Here is a 13,679-nt window from a genome sequence, read left to right as displayed (position 1 = left end):
TGGATGCAGCAGAAGTATTTCCTCTTCACCATCTCTTCAAGTGGGCCTGACTGATGTGCTGTTTTGTGCACGCTACGTGGGCTTTGTAAAGCATACCTCTGCCATTTGCATGGCCTCCTAGCGCTGTCAATATTTTCGTGTAATCGCTGAATGCTGCACTGTCCTGGGAACTCTAGGTGTGACTAAAGGATATATGTTGGGGCCCCGAAAGGGGGTCGGCAGTCTAGTGGCAATGGGCATCACTTTGCAGTTTGGGTTTGTGAGTTCAGGTACCGGTCTGGTGTCGGAAACCTGTAAGCGCCCTCCCAATCAACTGTCGGTCCTGGATTGTGAGGATTTCCCCTTATACTGGTCTCAGTAGACACATTTCCATTTTACTTTTTCACTCTCGCATTGCCTATTTCTCTCTCTCTCATAGATACATTATAGACAAGAGAGACATTGTCAGCGAGAGGGCTTCACAGCACCTTCCCACATTTCCCTAAGTGCATTGCAAGGAGCTCTGGGAGGCGTGCACATTTGTCTGAAACACAAAGATCCACTGGCAATAAAAAGCTTAGGTCCCTAGTTTGCATTTCTTAGAATTTGAGGTGACACTCAGAGTTGTCTCGGGCGTGACTGTACCTTTCATAGGAGATGTGCTAATCCCCAAACCCTCTTCCTTTGTCCCAGTAATCTGTCCTAGGGCCTCTAGCAAGATGTTTTCTGAAACAAATCTTACCTGAACATCCTGTAAAATTGGTAACTTTTCAGTAGCAGTACAGTGCAGTATATAGCATTCCTGTTGCGCACAGCATCTAGATCCAAAAATTGCTTACTCTACCTCAGAAATTAGAATTCACCCAGTCAAACAGAGGGATCTATAAAGATCATGGCAAGTAGTTAACATAAGCTACTTCCCCCAAGTTCTCTTGGTGCACTCTGCTGCCCTCTTTTAACAGAAGAATGCAACTGCAGGTCTTGCTTCTCAGCAAGGTACCTACATATAGAAACCTTGGTGCACTCTTGCTAAATCTGCTGGAATGTGTCTTCTATTGTGCCCAAGGTGGTTGTGTATTTGGGGACTCAGGGAAGCAAGGGAGCAGTCTAATGCACTGTAGTGCTAAGAGAAGCATGCCTTTTTCAGAAAAAAGTTCAGGTTTTCTGCCAATCAGAAAAAAATAGCAATGCAATCAGGCCAAAGGCAGAACACACATGCCAGTGAGTCTCTGTGGCACAATTGGTTAGCGCGTTCGGCTGTTAACCGAAAAGACGCTGCTGTTTTTGGCACAAAGACACAGAGTGTTCCACTCAGTAAACCTGAGTCATTTCTCCCGTGTTCTCTGGGTTCAGTCTACTGTCCCCTTTTAACACAAGTGCGCAACTGTGGCTTTCTCCTCATAGCAAGTTATGCCTAGACAGAGGGCATTTGGTGCACTGTTGATGGGCTCTGTCCTCTACTAAATCCCCTGTGTTTGTGGATTAGGGGAGGTAGGGAAGTGCTTGATACCCTGATTTGCTGTGGGAAAAAGAGCTATTTTAGAAATATTTTCAGGTTGCCTGGGAAGCATAAGCAAACAGCACACCAATTGTGGCGCAATCGGTTAGCGCGTTTGGCTGTTAACCGAAAAGACGCTGCTGTTTTTGGCACAAAGACACAGAGTGTTCCACTCAGTAAACCTGAGTCATTTCTCCCGTGTTCTCTGGGTTCAGCCTACTGTCCCCTTTTAACACAAGTGCGCAACTGTGGCTTTCTCCTCAGAGCAAGTTATGCCTACACCGAGGACATTTGGTGCACTGTTGATGGGCTCTGTCCTCTTCTAAATCCCCTGTGTTTGTGGATTAGGGGAGGTAGGGAAGTGCTTGATACCCTGATTTGCTGTGGGAAATAGAACTATTTTAGAAATATTTTCAGGTTGCCTGGGAAGCATAAGCAAACAGCACACCAATCAGGCCCCAGTGTAAGCACTGCATGAGTCTCTGTGGCGCAATCGGTTAGCGCGTTCGGCTGTTAACCGAAAGGTTGGTGGTTCAAGCCCACCCAGGGACGATGCATTTTGGCTCAAAAATTCAGCATGACCAACTATGAACTTCTGTTTACCTCTCGCAGGTCTCGTCTGCTGACGTCCAAAAAATCCAATAAACTGTAAGCAATTCTTCTCGCTTGCTTTAGTTTTTCAAAACTTGCCATTCAATTCATAAACATCAAGACTTCATGGGAAGGGTTTGGCTGCAGCGTGTACTGATGCACAGAAGGAAGCTATCCTAGCCAGTCTACCTAAAGAAGCAATGAGGCTCTGCAGGTGCATGTACGTCTCCTACCTTTATTCTGTCATCAGACACACCAGGTGGATTGCCACAAGGACCTCGTGGCGCAATGGTAGCGCGTCTGACTCCAGATCAGAAGGTTGCGTGTTCAAATCACGTCGGGGTCATAATTCCTTTTCCCACTCTGAAATACAAAATTGCTCTTCAGTATCTCGTTATTTCAACCTGACTGCATCTTTGTGCTCTGGGCCTAGTTGTTCTGGCGTTTCGAATGTAAGCTTTGCAGCAGGGAAGTATCATATTGACAGACACCCATGAAGGACATGGTCAACCTTTAAAGCAGGCCAATCTCTATGTTTTACTGGATGCAGCAGAAGTATTTCCTCTTTACCATCTCTTCAAGTGGGCCTGACTGATGTGCTGTTTTGTGCACGCTACGTGGGCTTTGTAAAGCATACCTCTGCCATTTGCATGGCCTCCTAGCGCTGTCAATATTTTCGTGTAATCGCTGAATGCTGCACTGTCCTGGGAACTCTAGGTGTGACTAAAGGATATATGTTGGGGCCCCGAAAGGGGGTCGGCAGTCTAGTGGCAATGGGCATCACTTTGCAGTTTGGGTTTGTGAGTTCAGGTACCGGTCTGGTGTCGGAAACCTGTAAGCGCCCTCCCAATCAACTGTCGGTCCTGGATTGTGAGGGTTTCCCCTTATACTGGTCTCAGAAGACACATTTCCATTTTACTTTTTCACTCTCGCATTGCCTATTTCTCTCTCTCTCATAGATACATTATAGACAAGAGAGACATTGTCAGCGAGAGGGCTTCACAGCACCTTCCCCCATTTCCCTAAGTGCATTGCAAGGGGCTCTGGGAGGCGTGCACATTTGTCTGAAACACAAAGATCCACTGGCAATAAAAAGCGTAGGTCCCTAGTTTGCATTTCTTAGAATTTGAGGTGACACTCAGAGTTGTCTCGGGCGTGACTGTACCTTTCATAGGAGATGTGCTAATCCCCAAACCCTCTTCCTTTGTCCCAGTAATCTGTCTTAGTGCCTCTAGCAAGTTGTTTTCTGAAACAAAGCTTACCTGAACATCCTGTAAAATTGGTAACTTTTCAGTAGCAGTACAGTGCAGTATATAGCATTCCTGTTGCGCACAGCATCTAGATCCAAAAATTGCTTACTCTACCCCAGAAATTAGAATTCACCCAGTCAAACAGAGGGATCTATAAAGATCATCGCAAGTAGTTAACATAAGCTACTTCCCCCAAGTTCTCTTGGTGCACTCTGCTACCCTCTTTTAACAGAAGAATGCAACTGCAGGTCTTGCTTCTCAGCAAGGTACCTACATATAGAAACCTTGGTGCACTCTTGCTAAATCTGCTGGAATGTGTCTTCTATTGTGCCCAAGGTGGTTGTGTATTTGGGGACTCAGGGAAGCAAGGGAGCAGTCTAATGCACTGCAGTGCTAAGAGAGGCATGCCTTTTTCAGAAAAAAGTTCAGGTTTTCTGCCAATCAGAAAAAAATAGCAATGCAATCAGGCCAAAGGCAGAACACACATGCCAGTGAGTCTCTGTGGCGCAATTGGTTAGCGCGTTCGGCTGTTAACCGAAAAGACGCTGCTGTTTTTGGCACAAAGACACAGAGTGTTCCACTCAGTAAACCTGAGTCATTTCTCCCGTGTTCTCTGGGTTCAGCCTACTGTCCCCTTTTAACACAAGTGCGCAACTGTGGCTTTCTCCTCGTAGCAAGTTATGCCTACACAGAGGACATTTGGTGCACTGTTGATGGGCTCTGTCCTCTACTAAATCCCCTGTGTTTGTGGATTAGGGGAGGTAGGGAAGTGCTTGATACCCTGATTTGCTGTGGGAAAAAGAGCTATTTTAGAAATATTTTCAGGTTGCCTGGGAAGCATGAGCAAACAGCACACCAATCAGGCCCTGTGTAAGAACTGCATGAGTCTCTGTGGCGCAATTGGTTGGCGCGTTCGGCTGTTAACCGAAAGGTTGGTGGTTCAAGCCCACCCAGGGACGGAGCATTTTGGCTCAAAAATTCAGCGTGACCAACTATGGACTTCTGTTTACCTCTCGCAGGTCTCGTCTGCTGACGTCCAAAAAATCCAATAAACTGCAAGCAATTCTTCTCGCTTGCTTTAGTTTTTCAAAACTTGCCGTTCAATTCATAAACATCAAGACTTCATGGGAAGGGTTTGGCTGCAGCGTGTACTGATGCACAGAAGGAAGCTATCCTAGCCAGTCTACCTAAAGAAGCAATGAGGCTCTGCAGGTCCATGTACGTCTCCTACCTTTATTCTGTCATCAGACACACCAGGTGGACTGCCACAAGGACCTCGTGGCGCAATGGTAGCGCGTCTGACTCCAGATCAGAAGGTTGCGTGTTCAAATCACGTCGGGGTCATATTTGCTTTTCCCACTCTGAAATATAAAATTGCTCTTCAGTATCTCGTTATTTCAACCTGACTGCATCTTTGTGCTCTGTGCCTAGTTGTTCTGGCGTTTCGAATGTAAGCTTTGCAGCAGGGAAGTATCATATTGACAGACACCCATGAAGGACATGGTCAACCTTTAAAGCAGGCCAATCTCTATGTTTTACTGGATGCAGCAGAAGTATTTCCTCTTTACCATCTCTTCAAGTGGGCCTGACTGATGTGCTGTTTTGTGCACGCTACGTGGGCTTTGTAAAGCATACCTCTGCCATTTGCATGGCCTCCTAGCGCTGTCAATATTTTCGTGTAATCGCTGAATGCTGCACTGTCCTGGGAACTCTAGGTGTGACTAAAGGATATATGCTGGGGCCCCAAAAGGGGGTCGGCAGTCTAGTGGCAATGCCCATCACTTTGCAGTTTGGGTTTGTGAGTTCAGGTACCGGTCTGGTGTCGGAAACCTGTAAGCGCCCTCCCAATCAACTGTCGGTCCTGGATTGTGAGGATTTCCCCTTATACTGGTCTCAGTAGACACATTTCCATTTTACTTTTTCACTCTCGCATTGCCTATTTCTCTCTCTCTCATAGATACATTATAGACAAGAGAGACATTGTCAGCGAGAGGGCTTCACAGCACCTTCCCCCATTTCCCTAAGTGCATTGCATGGGGCTCTGGGAGGCGTGCACATTTGTCTGAAACACAAAGATCCACTGGCAATAAAAGGCGTAGGACCCCAGTTCGCATTTCTTAGAATTTGAGGAGGCACTCAGAGTTGTCTCGGGCGTGACTGTACCTTTCATAGGACATGTGCTAATCCCCAAACCCTCTTCCTTTGTCCCAGTAATCTGTCCTAGGGCCTCTAGCAAGTTGTTTTCTGAAACAAAGCTTACCTGAACATTCTGTAAAATTGGTAACTTTTCAGTAGCAGTACAGTGCAGTATATAGCATTCCTGTTGCGCACAGCATCTAGATCCAAAAATTGCTTACTCTACCCCAGAAATTAGAATTCACCCAGTCAAACAGAGGGATCTATAAAGATCATGGCAAGTAGTTAACATAAGCTACTTCCCCCAAGTTCTCTTGGTGCACTCTGCTGCCCTCTTTTAACAGAAGAATGCAACTGCAGGTCTTGCTTCTCAGCAAGGTACCTACATATAGAAAACTTGGTGCACTCTTGCTAAATCTGCTGGAATGTGTCTTCTATTGTGCCCAAGGTGGTTGTGTATTTGGGGACTCAGGGAAGCAAGGGAGCAGTCTAATGCACTGCAGTGCTAAGAGAAGCATGCCTTTTTCAGAAAAAAGTTCAGGTTTTCTGCCAATCAGAAAAAAATAGCAATGCAATCAGGCCAAAGGCAGAACACACATGCCAGTGAGTCTCTGTGGCGCAATTGGTTAGCGCGTTTGGCTGTTAACCAAAAAGACGCTGCTGTTTTTGGCACAAAGACACAGAGTGTTCCACTCAGTAAACCTGAGTCTTTTCTCCCGTGTTCTCTGGGTTCAGCCTACTGTCCCCTTTTAACACAAGTGCGCAACTGTGGCTTTCTCCTCATAGCAAGTTATGCCTACACAGAGGACATTTGGTGCACTGTTGATGGGCTCTGTCCTCTACTAAGTCCCCTGTGTTTGTGGATTAGGGGAGGTAGGGAAGTGCTTGATACCCTGATTTGCTGTGGGAAATAGAGCTATTTTAGAAATATTTTCAGGTTGCCTGGGAAGCATAAGCAAACAGCACACCAATCAGGCCCCAGTGTAAGCACTGCATGAGTCTCTGTGGCGCAATCGGTTAGCGCGTTCGGCTGTTAACCGAAAGGTTGGTGGTTCAAGCCCACCCAGGGACGATGCATTTTGGCTCAGAAATTCAGCATGACCAACTATGAACTTCTGTTTACCTCTCGCAGGTCTCGTCTGCTGACGTCCAAAAAATCCAATAAACTGTAAGCAATTCTTCTCGCTTGCTTTAGTTTTTCAAAACTTGCCATTCAATTCATAAACATCAAGACTTCATGGGAAGGGTTTGGCTGCAGCGTGTACTGATGCACAGAAGGAAGCTATCCTAGCCAGTCTACCTAAAGAAGCAATGAGGCTCTGCAGGTGCATGTACGTCTCCTACCTTTATTCTGTCATCAGACACACCAGGTGGATTGCCACAAGGACCTCGTGCCGCAATGGTAGCGCGTCTGACTCCAGATCAGAAGGTTGTGTGTTCAAATCACGTCGGGGTCATACTTCCTTTTCCCACTCTGAAATACAAAATTGCTCTTCAGTATCTCGTTATTTCAACCTGACTGCATCTTTGTGCTCTGGGCCTAGTTGTTCTGGCGTTTCGAATGTAAGCTTTGCAGCAGGGAAGTATCATATTGACAGACACCCATGAAGGACATGGTCAACCTTTAAAGCAGGCCAATCTCTATGTTTTACTGGATGCAGCAGAAGTATTTCCTCTTTACCATCTCTTCAAGTGGGCCTGACTGATGTGCTGTTTTGTGCACGCTACGTGGGCTTTGTAAAGCATACCTCTGCCATTTGCATGGCCTCCTAGCGCTGTCAATATTTTCGTGTAATCGCTGAATGCTGCACTGTCCTGGGAACTCTAGGTGTGACTAAAGGATATATGTTGGGGCCCCGAAAGGGGGTTGGCAGTCTAGTGGCAATGGGCATCACTTTGCAGTTTGGGTTTGTGAGTTCAGGTACCGGTCTGGTGTCGGAAACCTGTAAGCGCCCTCCCAATCAACTGTCGGTCCTGGATTGTGAGGATTTCCCCTTATACTGGTCTCAGTAGACACATTTCCATTTTACTTTTTCACTCTCGCATTGCCTTTTTCTCTCTCTCTCATAGATGAGACATTGTCAGCGAGAGGGCTTCACAGCACCTTCCCCCATTTCCCTAAGTGCATTGCAAGGAGCTCTGGGAGGCGTGCACATTTGTCTGAAACACAAAGATCCACTGGCAATAAAAAGCGTAGGTCCCTAGTTTGCATTTCTTAGAATTTGAGGTGACACTCAGAGTTGTCTCGGGCGTGACTGTACCTTTCATAGGAGATGGGCTAATCCCCAAACCCTCTTCCTTTGTCCCAGTAATCTGTCTTAGTGCCTCTAGCAAGTTGTTTTCTGAAACAAAGCTTACCTGAACATCCTGTAAAATTGGTAACTTTTCAGTAGCAGTACAGTGCAGTATATAGCATTCCTGTTGCGCACAGCATCTAGATCCAAAAATTGCTTACTCTACCCCAGAAATTAGAATTCACCCAGTCAAACAGAGGGATCTATAAAGATCATGGCAAGTAGTTAACATAAGCTACTTCCCCCAAGTTCTCTTGGTGCACTCTGCTACCCTCTTTTAACAGAAGAATGCAACTGCAGGTCTTGATTCTCAGCAAGGTACCTACATATAGAAACCTTGGTGCACTCTTGCTAAATCTGCTGGAATGTGTCTTCTATTGTGCCCAAGGTGGTTGTGTATTTGGGGACTCAGGGAAGCAAGGGAGCAGTCTAATGCACTGCAGTGCTAAGAGAGGCATGCCTTTTTCAGAAAAAAGTTCAGGTTTTCTGCCAATCAGAAAAAAATAGCAATGCAATCAGGCCAAAGGCAGAACACACATGCCAGTGAGTCTCTGTGGCGCAATTGGTTAGCGCGTTCGGCTGTTAACCGAAAAGACGCTGCTGTTTTGGGAAAACAAAGACACAGAGTGTTCCACTCAGTAAACCTGAGTCATTTCTCCCGTGTTCTCTGGGTTCAGCCTACTGTCCCCTTTTAACACAAGTGCGCAACTGTGGCTTTCTCCTCATAGCAAGTTATGCCTACACAGAGGACATTTGGTGCACTGTTGATAGGCTCTGTCCTCTACTAAATCCCCTGTGTTTGTGGATTACGGGAGGTAGGGAAGTGCTTGATACCCTGATTTGCTGTGGGAAATAGAGCTATTTTAGAAATATTTTCAGGTTGCCTGGGGAGCATAAGCAAACAGCACACCAATCAGGCCCCAGTGTAAGCACTGCATGAGTCTCTGTGGCGCAATCGGTTAGCGCGTTCGGCTGTTAACCGAAAGGTTGGTGGTTCAAGCCCACCCAGGGACGATGCATTTTGGCTCAAAAATTCAGCATGACCAACTATGAACTTCTGTTTACCTCTCGCAGGTCTCGTCTGCTGACGTCCAAAAAATCCAATAAACTGCAAGCAATTCTTCTCGCTTGCTTTAGTTTTTCAAAACTTGCCATTCAATTCATAAACATCAAGACTTCATGGGAAGGGTTTGGCTGCAGCGTGTACTGATGCACAGAAGGAAGCTATCCTAGCCAGTCTACCTAAAGAAGCAATGAGGCTTTGCAGGTGCATGTACGTCTCCTACCATTATTCTGTCATCAGACACACCAGGTGGACTGCCACAAGGACCTCGTGGCGCAATGGTAGCGCGTCTGACTCCAGATCAGAAGGTTGCGTGTTCAAATCACGTCGGGGTCATATTTGCTTTTCCCACTCTGAAATACAAAATTGCTCTTCAGTATCTCGTTATTTCAACCTGACTGCATCTTTGTGCTCTGGGCCTAGTTGTTCTGGCGTTTCGAATGTAAGCTTTGCAGCAGGGAAGTATCATATTGACAGACACCCATGAAGGACATGGTCAACCTTTAAAGCAGGCCAATCTCTATGTTTTACTGGATGCAGCAGAAGTATTTCCTCTTTACCATCTCTTCAAGTGGGCCTGACTGATGTGCTGTTTTGTGCACGCTACGTGGGCTTTGTAAAGCATACCTCTGCCATTTGCATGGCCTCCTAGCGCTGTCAATATTTTCGTGTAATCGCTGAATGCTGCACTGTCCTGGGAACTCTAGGTGTGACTAAAGGATATATGCTGGGACCCCGAAAGGGGGTTGGCAGTCTAGTGGCAATGCCCATCACTTTGCAGTTTGGGTTTGTGAGTTCAGGTACCGGCCTGGTGTCGGAAACCTGTAAGCGCCCTCCCAATCAACTGTCGGTCCTGGATTGTGAGGATTTCCCCTTATACTGGTCTCAGTAGACACATTTCCATTTTACTTTTTCACTCTCGCATTGCCTATTTCTCTCTCTCTCATAGATACATTATAGACAAGAGAGACATTGTCAGCGAGAGGGTTGCACAGCACCTTCCCCCATTTCCCTAAGTGCATTGCAAGGGGCTCTGGGAGGCGTGCACATTTGTCTGAAACACAAAATCCACTGGCAATAAAAGGCGTAGGACCCCAGTTCGCATTTCTTAGAATTTGAGGAGGCACTCAGAGTTGTCTCGGGCGTGACTGTACCTTTCATAAGAGATGTGCTAATCCCCAAACCCTCTTCCTTTGTCCCAGTAATCTGTCCTAGGGCCTCTAGCAAGTTGTTTTCTGAAACAAAGCTTACCTGAACATCCTGTAAAATTGGTAACTTTTCAGTAGCAGTACAGTGCAGTATATAGCATTCCTGTTGCGCACAGCATCTAGATCCAAAAATTGCATGCTCTACCCCAGAAATTAGAATTCACCCAGTCAAACAGAGGGATCTATAAAGATCATGGCAAGTAGTTAACATAAGCTACTTCCCCCAAGTTCTCTTGGTGCACTCTGCTGCCCTCTTTTAACAGAAGAATGCAACTGCAGGTCTTGCTTCTCAGCAAGGTACCTACATATAGAAACCTTGGTGCACTCTTGCTAAATCTGCTGCAATGTGTCTTCTATTGTGCCCAAGGTGGTTGTGTATTTGGGGACTCAGGGAAGCAAGGGAGCAGTCTAACGCACTGCAGTGCTAAGAGAGTCATGCCTTTTTCAGAAAAAAGTTCAGGTTTTCTGCCAATCAGAAAAAAATAGCAATGCAATCAGGCCAAAGGCAGAACACACATGCCAGTGAGTCTCTGTGGCACAATTGGTTAGCGCGTTCGGCTGTTAACCGAAAAGACGCTGCTGTTTTTGGCACAAAGACACAGAGTGTTCCACTCAGTAAACCTGAGTCATTTCTCCCGTGTTCTCTGGGTTCAGCCTACTGTCCCCTTTTAACACAAGTGCGCAACTGTGGCTTTCTCCTCATAGCAAGTTATGCCTACACAGAGGGCATTTGGTGCACTGTTGATGGGCTCTGTCCTCTACTAAATCCCCTGTGTTTGTGGATTAGGGGAGGTAGGGAAGTGCTTGATACCCTGATTTGCTGTGGGAAATAGAGCTATTTTAGAAATATTTTCAGGTTGCCTGGGAAGCATAAGCAAACAGCACACCAATTGTGGCGCAATCGGTTAGCGCGTTCGGCTGTTAACCGAAAAGACGCTGCTGTTTTTGGCACAAAGACACAGAGTGTTCCACTCAGTAAACCTGAGTCATTTCTCCCGTGTTCTCTGGGTTCAGCCTACTGTCCCCTTTTAACACAAGTGCGCAACTGTGGCTTTCTCCTCATAGCAAGTTATGCCTACACAGAGGACATTTGGTGCACTGTTGATGGGCTCTGTCCTCTACTAAATCCCCTGTGCTTGTGGATTAGGGGAGGTAGGGAAGTGCTTGATACCCTGATTTGCTGTGGGAAATAGAGCTATTTTAGAAATATTTTCAGGTTGCCTGGGAAGCATAAGCAAACAGCACACCAATCAGGCCCCAGTGTAAGCACTGCATGAGTCTCTGTGGCGCAATCGGTTAGCGCGTTCTGCTGTTAACCGAAAGGTTGGTGGTTCAAGCCCACCCAGGGACGATGCATTTTGGCTCAAAAATTCAGCATGACCAACTATGAACTTCTGTTTACCTCTCGCAGGTCTCGTCTGCTGACGTCCAAAAAATCCAATAAACTGTAAGCAATTCTTCTCGCTTGCTTTAGTTTTTCAAAACTTGCCATTCAATTCATAAACATCAAGACTTCATGGGAAGGGTTTGGCTGCAGCGTGTACTGATGCACAGAAGGAAGCTATCCTAGCCAGTCTACCTAAAGAAGCAATGAGGCTCTGCAGGTGCATGTACGTCTCCTACCTTTATTCTGTCATCAGACACACCAGGTGGATTGCCACAAGGACCTCGTGCCGCAATGGTAGCGCGTCTGACTCCAGATCAGAAGGTTGTGTGTTCAAATCACGTCGGGGTCATACTTCCTTTTCCCACTCTGAAATACAAAATTGCTCTTCAGTATCTCGTTATTTCAACCTGACTGCATCTTTGTGCTCTGGGCCTAGTTGTTCTGGCGTTTCGAATGTAAGCTCTGCAGCAGGGAAGTATCATATTGACAGACACCCATGAAGGACATGGTCAACCTTTAAAGCAGGCCAATCTCTATGTTTTACTGGATGCAGCAGAAGTATTTCCTCTTTACCATCTCTTCAAGTGGGCCTGACTGATGTGCTGTTTTGTGCACGCTACGTGGGCTTTGTAAAGCATACCTCTGCCATTTGCATGGCCTCCTAGCGCTGTCAATATTTTCGTGTAATCGCTGAATGCTGCACTGTCCTGGGAACTCTAGGTGTGACTAAAGGATATATGTTGGGGCCCCGAAAGGGGGTCGGCAGTCTAGTGGCAATGGGCATCACTTTGCAGTTTGGGTTTGTGAGTTCAGGTACCGGTCTGGTGTCGGAAACCTGTAAGCGCCCTCCCAATCAACTGTCGGTCCTGGATTGTGAGGATTTCCCCTTATACTGGTCTCAGTAGACACATTTCCATTTTACTTTTTCACTCTCGCATTGCCTATTTCTCTCTCTCTCATAGATACATTATAGACAAGAGAGACATTGTCAGCGAGAGGGCTTCACAGCACCTTCCCCCATTTCCCTAAGTGCATTGCAAGGAGCTCTGGGAGGCGTGCACATTTGTCTGAAACACAAAGATCCACTGGCAATAAAAAGCGTAGGTCCCTAGTTTGCATTTCTTAGAATTTGAGGTGACACTCAGAGTTGTCTCGGGCGTGACTGTACCTTTCATAGGAGATGTGCTAATCCCCAAACCCTCTTCCTTTGTCCCAGTAATCTGTCTTAGTGCCTCTAGCAAGTTGTTTTCTGAAACAAAGCTTACCTGAACATCCTGTAAAATTGGTAACTTTTCAGTAGCAGTACAGTGCAGTATATAGCATTCCTGTTGCGCACAGCATCTAGATCCAAAAATTGCTTACTCTACCCCAGAAATTAGAATTCACCCAGTCAAACAGAGGGATCTATAAAGATCATCGCAAGTAGTTAACATAAGCTACTTCCCCCAAGTTCTCTTGGTGCACTCTGCTACCCTCTTTTAACAGAAGAATGCAACTGCAGGTCTTGCTTCTCAGCAAGGTACCTACATATGGAAACCTTGGTGCACTCTTGCTAAATCTGCTGGAATGTGTCTTCTATTGTGCCCAAGGTGGTTGTGTATTTGGGGACTCAGGGAAGCAAGGGAGCAGTCTAATGCACTGCAGTGCTAAGAGAGGCATGCCTTTTTCAGAAAAAAGTTCAGGTTTTCTGCCAATCAGAAAAAAATAGCAATGCAATCAGGCCAAAGGCAGAACACACATGCCAGTGAGTCTCTGTGGCGCAATTGGTTAGCGCGTTCGGCTGTTAACCGAAAAGACGCTGCTGTTTTTGGCACAAAGACACAGAGTGTTCCACTCAGTAAACCTGAGTCATTTCTCCCGTGTTCTCTGGGTTCAGCCTACTGTCCCCTTTTAACACAAGTGCGCAACTGTGGCTTTCTCCTCGTAGCAAGTTATGCCTACACAGAGGACATTTGGTGCACTGTTGATGGGCTCTGTCCTCTACTAAATCCCCTGTGTTTGTGGATTAGGGGAGGTAGGGAAGTGCTTGATACCCTGATTTGCTGTGGGAAAAAGAGCTATTTTAGAAATATTTTCAGGTTGCCTGGGAAGCATGAGCAAACAGCACACCAATCAGGCCCTGTGTAAGAACTGCATGAGTCTCTGTGGCGCAATTGGTTGGCGCGTTCGGCTGTTAACCGAAAGGTTGGTGGTTCAAGCCCACCCAGGGACGGAGCATTTTGGCTCAAAAATTCAGCGTGACCAACTATGGACTTCTGTTTACCTCTCGCAGG

The 13,679-nt window shown here is 46.4% G+C and overlaps 10 non-coding genes across 10 annotated transcripts; all 10 read left to right on the top strand.

The window, feature by feature from the left end:
- The first annotated feature begins 1,955 nt into the window (after positions 1-1,955).
- Positions 1,956-2,029, top strand: TRNAN-GUU (transfer RNA asparagine (anticodon GUU)). The gene has a single exon. It is a non-coding gene; the product is annotated as a tRNA-Asn (tRNA).
- Positions 2,030-2,342: 313 nt separating this feature from the next.
- On the top strand, positions 2,343-2,414 carry TRNAW-CCA (transfer RNA tryptophan (anticodon CCA)). The gene has a single exon. It is a non-coding gene; the product is annotated as a tRNA-Trp (tRNA).
- A 1,789-nt stretch (positions 2,415-4,203) lies between these two features.
- TRNAN-GUU (transfer RNA asparagine (anticodon GUU)) lies at positions 4,204-4,277 on the top strand. The gene has a single exon. It is a non-coding gene; the product is annotated as a tRNA-Asn (tRNA).
- A 313-nt stretch (positions 4,278-4,590) lies between these two features.
- On the top strand, positions 4,591-4,662 carry TRNAW-CCA (transfer RNA tryptophan (anticodon CCA)). Its single transcript has one exon. It is a non-coding gene; the product is annotated as a tRNA-Trp (tRNA).
- A 1,790-nt stretch (positions 4,663-6,452) lies between these two features.
- TRNAN-GUU (transfer RNA asparagine (anticodon GUU)) lies at positions 6,453-6,526 on the top strand. Its single transcript has one exon. It is a non-coding gene; the product is annotated as a tRNA-Asn (tRNA).
- Positions 6,527-6,839: 313 nt separating this feature from the next.
- TRNAW-CCA (transfer RNA tryptophan (anticodon CCA)) lies at positions 6,840-6,911 on the top strand. Its single transcript has one exon. It is a non-coding gene; the product is annotated as a tRNA-Trp (tRNA).
- A 1,777-nt stretch (positions 6,912-8,688) lies between these two features.
- TRNAN-GUU (transfer RNA asparagine (anticodon GUU)) lies at positions 8,689-8,762 on the top strand. The gene has a single exon. It is a non-coding gene; the product is annotated as a tRNA-Asn (tRNA).
- A 313-nt stretch (positions 8,763-9,075) lies between these two features.
- On the top strand, positions 9,076-9,147 carry TRNAW-CCA (transfer RNA tryptophan (anticodon CCA)). The gene has a single exon. It is a non-coding gene; the product is annotated as a tRNA-Trp (tRNA).
- Positions 9,148-11,683: 2,536 nt separating this feature from the next.
- Positions 11,684-11,755, top strand: TRNAW-CCA (transfer RNA tryptophan (anticodon CCA)). The gene has a single exon. It is a non-coding gene; the product is annotated as a tRNA-Trp (tRNA).
- Positions 11,756-13,544: 1,789 nt separating this feature from the next.
- TRNAN-GUU (transfer RNA asparagine (anticodon GUU)) lies at positions 13,545-13,618 on the top strand. The gene has a single exon. It is a non-coding gene; the product is annotated as a tRNA-Asn (tRNA).
- The last annotated feature ends 61 nt before the right edge of the window (positions 13,619-13,679 follow it).

Source organism: Ambystoma mexicanum, chromosome 11 (genome assembly GCF_040938575.1).
Source record: "Ambystoma mexicanum isolate Mex_15411 chromosome 11, UKY_AmexF1_1, whole genome shotgun sequence".
In the NCBI taxonomy this organism is placed as follows: Eukaryota; Metazoa; Chordata; class Amphibia; order Caudata; family Ambystomatidae; genus Ambystoma; species Ambystoma mexicanum.
This window is presented reverse-complemented; position numbering and strand designations above follow the sequence as displayed.